This window comes from Chrysochloris asiatica, unplaced genomic scaffold, assembly GCF_000296735.1.
Source record: "Chrysochloris asiatica unplaced genomic scaffold, ChrAsi1.0 scaffold00013, whole genome shotgun sequence".
Taxonomy (NCBI): domain Eukaryota; kingdom Metazoa; phylum Chordata; class Mammalia; order Afrosoricida; family Chrysochloridae; genus Chrysochloris; species Chrysochloris asiatica.
In genome coordinates, this window is record NW_006408531.1 from 29,365,894 (window position 1) to 29,375,210 (window position 9,317).

Consider the following 9,317-nt stretch of genomic DNA (forward strand, 5'->3'; position numbering starts at 1 on the left):
GCCAAGAAAATGACTATTAAGACAATAATGGGTCAAGAAGACCAGTGAAAACTTCCCTAGGAGCGAGACATTGAAGATATACACTTCAGAAGAAAGCTATAATTTAAGAACTAAAAAAAGACAAATATCTCATGCATGTCCCCAGAAGGGTAAAAAGATTTTTATTCATGTGCATAAGATTGCTCACATAGGTGATCAGATATATCAGTGCCTTGAATAATGGGGAGAAATCTTAAAGATGTGATATATATGAGAAAACCGTCATCTAATGCTCAGAACTTATTTCACACCAGAGGATCCCCACTTATGAGAAACCTTATAAATATAGCAAATGTGAGAAGAGAATTGGGCACCATTTAGTCCTTTCAGGATACCAGAGAACCCATGTAGGTAAAATATTCTATATGTGTGACATTTGTGATGAGAATTTTGGTGAGAGCTCAGATGTGCTTGTCTACCAGCCAAGCAATACAGGTGAGAAACCTTATCTATGTAGTGAGTGTACCAAAACACTCACACAGGTGAGAAACTATTTAAGTGTTTGGAGTGTGAAAAAGGTTTTAGTGGGAAATCAGACCTTATTAGTCACCAAAGAATTCATACTGGTAAAAGGCCTTACAAATGTACTATGTGTGAGAAAAGATACCGACACCTCTCAGCCTTCACTGTACATAAAAGTTCATATTGGGGAGAAACCCCTAAGTGTGGTGCCTGTGAGAAATGCTTTGGTCAGAAATCAGGCCTTATTGTGCAACTGAGAGTCCATGCAGGTGATAAACCATATAAATGCTTGGAGTGAAGAGAAGTTTTCTTCGGAGTGCCAACCTAATCAGGCACCAGGCAACTCACACTCATACTTTTAAATGCCTTGAATATGAGAAAAGTTTCAACTGTAACTCAGACTTTATTGTACATCAGAAAATTCATATGGAGGAGAAACCACATCAGTGGTCAGCCTCCTAGGCATGGTTTTTGTTGCGCAACCTAAAATGAAAACTCAAGCAGAGGAGCTATGTTATAAATGCATTGTTGTATTGTTGTTGTTATGTGCTGTCGAGTCGGGTCTGACCCATAGTAACCCTGTATAGGGTTTCTGAGGAGCAGCTGCTGAGCTTGAACCGACAACCTTGCAGTTCAAACGGCTTTGCAGTCTGGCGCATTAACCCACAGTGCCGCAGTGTATGTGATACAAGCTTCCACCAGAATGCAGTGCTACTTCAACTCCGGACAATCCACACTGGGGAAAAATCTTATGTCTATAATGCGGATGAGAAGGTGTTGAGCTCAGCCTTCCCCATTCTTCAGAAGCCTCACCAATGTATTGAGTGGGCATGAAGTTACAGCACCACACAAAAATGTATTTACATGTCACAACTCACTAAGATTAAAAAGCTTAGGCATATGTCAACAAGTGATAGCGACTTTCCTCAAAAATCAAACCTCAGTGGTCCCAGAGAACCAGCAGTGGTAAGAAATGTGAGAAATGTTCTGTCCAGAGAGCTGCAATAAGAAAAAAACTTATAATTCTCCAGTGAGAAACTCTACAAATGCCCTGAGTTTTGGAAAACTTTTAGTTTGAGTTCAGACCTAATCACCTGCAATAGGATTCTCCAGGTCAGATATACAATCTATCATTCACTCCGTGGGAGAAAGATGAGGATTTCTGCTCCCATAAAGATTTTCAGCCTCAGAAACCCTCTACAGGGTCTCTCTGAGTCAGAACCTACTCAACAGCACCTAAGAACAATAACATGCCCAAAACATGAAATTTGGAACTTGATATCACAAATGGGAAATAGTTCATAAATCATGGGAAAGGGCAATTAACAGATTAGGATTTAATGGATTTTGGAGAGGAAAGAAATGCTAAAGAAGAAAAAAATAACGAGGAAAGAGTAGAAGAGAAGTTGCAAAATAATTTTTTCAGTGAAATGATTAGCTGAAGTTTGTTTTGTTTTTCTAAACTAAAACAGGAACAACAGGAACTTCAGTTGCTTGAAAACATAGACCCAAATGCTGATTGCTTTTCTAAGGTTTGACAGGCAGATTAGGAAAGCAGTGAGATGTTACCACAAAAAACGTGAATAACAATAAAAGGACAATAAAGACAACTCTAACTAATTTTCTGACTAGAAACACCAATTCCACCCCCAATATAATCCAGATTTTCCAAAACCTTCCACAAGTGGAGTTATTTTCACAAATGAGAAAATTCTAACGTCCCACTCTTCTTCAACATGAGGGTAAACTTTTGACCTGTGTATTTTTTATGTATGTTTATATTGAAATATATCTGTAAATTTATGTTTAACATTTCTAATCTACAAAGACAAATGAAGGTTGACTTTATAAATATAGTAAAGGTAAAAGACAATAATAATGAAAATGAAAAATAAAAAGATGATGACATGTTCGACCTATATCAGAACCAATTTATGATAGTTGTTGGAACAGAATTCCACTGTAAGTAAAGGACTACATGTATATTTTATTTTTAAACAAGTAGGGATAGACAAAGACAATAGTAAAAATATTTAAAAAAAAAAATGAACAGGAATTTCACAAGGTAGAATATCCAAATAGTCAATAATCATATGAAATTATATTCTGTATCATCATTTGGAGTCCTGCTGTGGTTCTGCTAGTTAAGAGACTGCAAGGTCCGTTTGAACAAGTTTGGTGGTTCAAGCTCACCAGACGCTCCTCGGAAATCCTATACAGGGTCACTATGAGTCGGAACTGACTCAACAGCACTTAACAACAAAACAACATCATTATTTATCTAAGAAATTCAAATTAATGCCAAAATTTTATATGACTACATAGTTGTAGGAGTCCTGGTGTGGCGCTGTGGGTTAATGGGCTAGACTGAAAGTTTGGTTTGAACTGCAAGGTCGGTGGGTCAAGGTCACTAGCTGTTCCTTGGAAACCCTATACGGGGTCACTATGGGTCAGAACCAACTTGACGACTCTTAACAACAACAATAATGCTGTTGTTGTTAGTTACTGTTGAGTCCGTTCCATATTATACATAGGACTCCATGTACAACAGAATAAATCACTGCCAGGTTCTGTGCCATCCTCAGAATTGGTGCTATGTTTGAACCCATCATTGCAGCCACTGTGTCAATTCATCCCATTGAGGGTCTTCCTTTTCATTGACTCTTCTTTAACAAGCGCTATACCCTTCTCCAGGACCCCACTTCTACAGACAATTCTGGATGTTCTTCCAAGGCAGATTTGTTTATTCTCCAGGCAATTCATGATATACTCAACATTCTTTGCCAATGCATTAATTTAAATATGCCAATTCTTCTTTGGTCTTAATAATGATAATATTAAAAGAACCATCAATATTAAGTGTAGGTGAGGATATAAAGCAATCGGAACCATCAAATTATGCTGATGGGTATTGAATATTGGTATATTTACTTAGAAATGGTATTATTACGGCAAACATATGTCTACCATAAGAACAAGAAATTCTATTTCCAAATATGTGCCCAATAAAAATGACTGATTAACTATATTAACCATAAGACATGTTCATACAGTTTCATTGATAGTAACCAAAATTGGAATTAATTCAGGACTTCTGGTGTGACACTGTAGGATCAGCACTGGAGTACAAAACACGAGGTCGTCAGTTCAAATTCACCAGCTGCTTCTTGGAAATGCTATACAAGGTCGCTATAAGTCGGAACAAACTTGACTGCACTTAACAACATCAATATCAGAATGAATAAAATATGTTATAGTCATTCAATAAAATACCATGCAGGAGCTCTGGTAGCATGTTGTTGTTGTTGTTGTTGTCAGGTGCCATCGAGTCGGAACCGACTCATAGAGACCCCATGCACAGCAGAACGAAACAATGTCCAATCGTGGGCCAACCTCACTACCGCTGTCACACTTGAGTCCATCAATGATGCCACCTGGCCAATCCATCTCGTTAGGTGTTTTCCTCTTTTTCTCCGACCGTCCACCTTACCCAGCATGACATCCTTCTCCAGAGATTGTTCCCTCCGGACAATATGTCCAAATATATATTTATATATGAAAGAACATGGGGAATCCAAAATACTCAAAAGTACAGAATTACACTTGAGGTCAGATAACATGAAACTAGAGATGTCTGAAACATATCGATCAAACACGAGACAAATAAAGGAGCAAGCAGAAGTAGGGAAAAACCAAATGTGATGAAATAAAGAAATTAGTGGTAATCACAAAAGGATCAATCCAGTGGGCATGCATTTAAAGCATAGGAGTATATGCAGGATTAGTGTGAAATAAGGTTGACTCAATTTGAATCATTGGTGGCTGAAATTTGTGGTGTTTTGTAGTTGACTGTGATTGAAAAAAAATTAAAGTATAAATATTTTAACTCTGGTAAAATATAACACATTGAATGTTAATGTACTTGCTGGAAGTCAGTCATTTGGCTTCAGAAGATATACTTCTTTTATGGTGCAGCTCATATTTTACCCTCAGTATGTTGGAATGAGAAAATCAACCTTGATCAAGTAACCCAAAAAAACTATGACATCCAATAAAATTAAGAAACCAATGCAAGTCAATGTCTTTTCTCTGAAGTAGTTTTCTGCCACAAAGGAAGCCATTCTTTAACACAGAGTTTCCTCAGCATTTTGGGATGTTTTAAATGAGAAATTGCATAGTGTACACATTACCATTCATTTGTGGTATTTGAGGGGACCTATCAATAACAAATTAACATATTATGATTCCAAAGAAATAAGCAGTTTTTAGATTTCCAATTGTTACTCAAATTAGCAACTTCCTTGTCAAATAGAAGTCATAAGGGAAGTAAAATGGAGGTACCAAGCAATTTGTACATGGCCACCCACAAAGTTAGTTTTCAGAAGTAGTATTAGTTAAGAAATTTTCCAGATTCCCTGTCCCATGTTCATAGACCACAAGACAATGTTTTAAAACCCAAAATGATGAAATTAGGTATCATAAACTAAAAGAATTTCTTGGTACTCTGGAATTTCTTATGTTGTTATTTTATTTTTTTTCTGTATGTGTAGACAAAAGACTAAAAAAATAATAAGGCAAAGTTTTAAAAAGGGTCTTCTTTCCTCTTCCATGTTATCCTATAAGACCATTGTGGTAGGGCATAGGAAGAGGACTATAATTAGCACTAATACTTATGTGTTTCAGATGATACAGTAGTTGACACCCTTGTCCTCCATGCATGGTGGGAGGTCACTTTGGTCAGAATAGTACATGTTTTTAAGACATCAAAAGCCATATATTAAGTGGTTATGTAAGCACTTAGGAAAAGGATTGGGAAAAATTTCCCAGAAAGTTAAGAAAAAATGGATAAAAATAAATTATGAAATTTGGAAGCTATCTCTTCAAATTATAGTGTTCTCCTATAAGTGGAAGATTAAGTATCATAGTAAAAGCTGAGTGAGCATAAGAGCCAAATATAAATCTTTGCTTGTGGAAATAAAATTCCATAAAATAGGATTTGGAAGCATAAGAGTAATGTCTCTGATTCCTTCTTCCTTTATTAATGTGCTGAGGAATATTAAAGTGATAAAAAGTCACATTCTAAGAATTAATATGAATGTAAGTAAAAAAAACATTGCTCCTAGGGTTTCAGCTTGTACATGTGTGGGTTTACCACTAACAAAATATGTTTAGATACATCTCTGCGATCTGTGAATGGCTGCAAAAAAAAAAAAAAATTCTCTCAGAAATACACATAGTCTCCCTTTTGCTGTTATTAGCTTTCAGTTGGTTCTGACTCAGCCACCCTATGCATAATCGAATGAAACACAACACAGTCCTGTTCAATCCTCACAATTGTTTTTATGTCTGAACCCATTGTTTCTGCCTCAGTGTAAATCCATCTCCTTGGGGGTCTTCCTCTTTATGCTGACCCTCCAATTTACTAAGCACGATGTCCTTCCCCGGGACTGATCCTTCTTGACAGCATGTGCAAAGTATAAGAGATAAATCCCGCCATCCTCACTTCTAAGGTGCATTCTGATTGGACTTCTTCCAAGACGGATATTTGCTTGTTCTTCAGACAGTACAGGGTACTTTCAATATTCTTTACCAAACCCGTAATTCAAATACATTGATTTTTCTACTATCTTCATTACTCATTGACAAGCATTCACATGCATTTGAGGCCACTGAAAATATCATGGCTTGGGTCTGAAATCAGAGAATATCAGAAAGATGTTTACTTGTGCTTTATTGACTATGCAAAGGCATTGAATACATTTATCTTAGTTTGCAAAGTAGAGGACTTGCTCTGGAACACTTTAAAGAGGTCTCTTGTGGCAGAATGGCCTAAGGCAATACATCCTTTGATTTCATGACTGTTGCTTTCATGAGCTTTGATTGTGAATTGCAAAATGAAATCTTTGACAACTTCAATCTTTTCTCCATTTATCATGATGTCATTTATTGGCCCAGTTGTGAGACTTTTCATTTTCTTTACATTGAGGTGCAATCCATAATAAAGCTCTATAGTCTTTGATCTTTGCCAGTAAGTACTTCAAGTCCTCTTTGCTTTCATCAAGCAAGGTTGTGTCATCTGCATAACGCAAGTTGTTAATGAGTCTTCCTCCAGTCCTGTTGCCATGTTCTTCTTCATACAATGCATTTTATCAGATTATTTGCTCAGCATAAAGATTGAATAAGTGTGGTCAAAGGATACAACCCTAGTGCACACCCTTCCTGATTTTATCTAGCTCCTCAATAAGTTCAAACAACTGCCTCTTGATCTATGTACAGGGTCCTAATATGCACAATTTAGTGTTCTGGAATATCTGTTTTTTGCAATGTTATGCATAGTTTATGTTCCACACAGTTAATGCCTTTGCATAGTCAGTAAAGCACAAGTAAAAATCTTTCTAATATTCTCCTTTGTCAGCCAAGATCCATTTGATGATAGCAATGATATCCCTTGTACCACGTCCTCTTCTGAACCTAACTTAAATTTCTGGTGGTTCCTTCCCAATGTGCTGCCGAAACCATTTATGAATTATCTTCAGAAAAAAAAATTATACTTGCATGTTATATTGTTCAATAAATTTCACATTCTGATGGGTCTCCTTTCTTTAGAATGGGCACAAATAATTCTCATCTTATTGGCCAAATAATTAACCTCTAATTTTCTTGCCATAGATGAGTGAGAACATTTAGTACTACATCAATTGTTGAAACATTTCCATTTGTATTTCATCAATTGCTAGAATCTTTTTTTTTGGCCAATGTCTACAGTGCACCTTAGACTTTTTCCTTCAACATGATCAATTATTGGCCACATGCTATCTCTTGAAATGGTTGAATATTGACCAGTGTTTTTTGGTACAGCTATTCTGTGTATTCCTTTCAACTTTTTTTTGATGTTTCCTGTATCATTCAATATTTTGTCCATGTTGCTGTTGTTAAGTGCGTAAAGTCGATTCTGACCCATAGTGATCCTGTATAGTGTTTCCAAGGAGCAGCTGGTGAGCTTGAACCACCGACCTTACAGTTCAAATGACTTTGCAGTCTGACGCGTTAGCCCACAGCGCAACACCAGGACTCCGGATTTTGTCCATAGAAACCTTCAAAATTGCAACCTGAGGCTTAAATTTTTTCTTCTGTTCTTTCAGCTATTGAAGTGCTGGGCATGTTCTTACCTTTTGATTTTCATTTCCAATTTTTTGCTCATTTCTTTATAATACTTGACTTTATCTTCTCAAGCTGTACTTTGTTCAATACAATTTTCTGTTCATCTCTTTTACTTCATCATGTCTTCCTGTCTCTTTTGTTTATAAATATTGTCAAGAGCACATTTCAGAGTCTCTTCTGACAGCTATGTTGGTCTTTTCTTTCTTTCTTTCCTTTTGCTCTCTTTCTTTCCTTTTGCTCTCTTCATGTATAATGGTCTTTGGTCATTAGCAGCTATTGAATTAAAACTGTTCTTGAAATGGTCTGTTAATTCAGATGGGACATACTCAAGGTCATATTTTGGTTCTTGTGGGCAAGTTTTAATTTACTTCAGCTTCAGCTTGAATTTATATATGAAAAATTGCAACTCATCTCCTAGCTTTGTTTTTGCTGATGATATTGAGCTTCTCTATAGTCTGTTCCCACAGATGTAGTCAATCTCATTCCTATGTATTCCATCTGATTAGATCCCTATGTATACTTGCCATTTATGTTGTTGAAAAAGGTATTGCAATGAATAAGTCACTGGTCTCGCAAAATTGTATCATATGATCTCCAACATCACTTCTATCGCCAGGGCCATATTTTCTAACTATGGATGCTTCTTTGTTTCCAACTTTTGCATTCTAATCCTCAGTAATTACCAATGTATCTTGATTGCATGTTTGATCAATCTCAGACTGAAGACATTGGTAGAATTCTTCAATTTCTTCATTATTGACTTTAGTGGTGTGTAAATATCAATAATTGTTGATGTTACATGCCATCAAGTTGGTTCTGACTCATAATGACTCTGTATAGGGTTTCTGAGGAGCAGCTGGTGGATTTGAACAGTCAACCTTATGGTTTGCAGTCCAGTGTTATTAATTTGTTCTTCCTTGTAAACATATAGGTATTTTCCTCTCACAAACAGCATTGTACTTCAAGATATTTCTTGAGATGCCCTTTGCGACCCCATTACTCCCAGATTAGACGTTTCCTGCATAGTAAATAATACGATTGATGGATTCAAATTGGCCAATACCTGTCCATTTCAGTTCACTGATCTTTATGTGCTCCATTTCATTTTTTTTTTTTATGATTTCTAATTTTCTTAGATTCATGCTTGGTACATTCCATGTTTCAATTATCCGTGGATGTTTTCAGCTGTTTCTTCTCATTTTGAGTTGTGCCCCATCAGTACATGAAGGTCTCAGAAGCTCTTCAAAATCCAATTAATAAATGTTAACTCCACTTTAAAGAGGTAGCATTTCCCTAGTCATATTTTGAGTGCCTTCCAAACTGAGGGGCTTATCTTCTGGCACTATATCAGGCAACAGTTTAGCTGCTATTTATAAGGTTGTCAGTGACTAGCCATTCAAAAGTGGTCTGCCTTTCTTTCTTCCTAGTCTTAGTCTGGAAGCTCTGCTGACCCCATGAGTGACCCTGCTGATATTTAAAACACTGGTGGCATCACTTGCATAATTTACACAAGCCACCACAATACAACAAATTGAGGGATGAGTGGTAGGCTAACCCATTGTTGTTGCTGTCATTAAGTGCTTTCAGTTCCAACTCATAGTGACTCTGTATAGGGTTTCCAAAGAATATATGGTGGTATGAACCATCAACCTTGA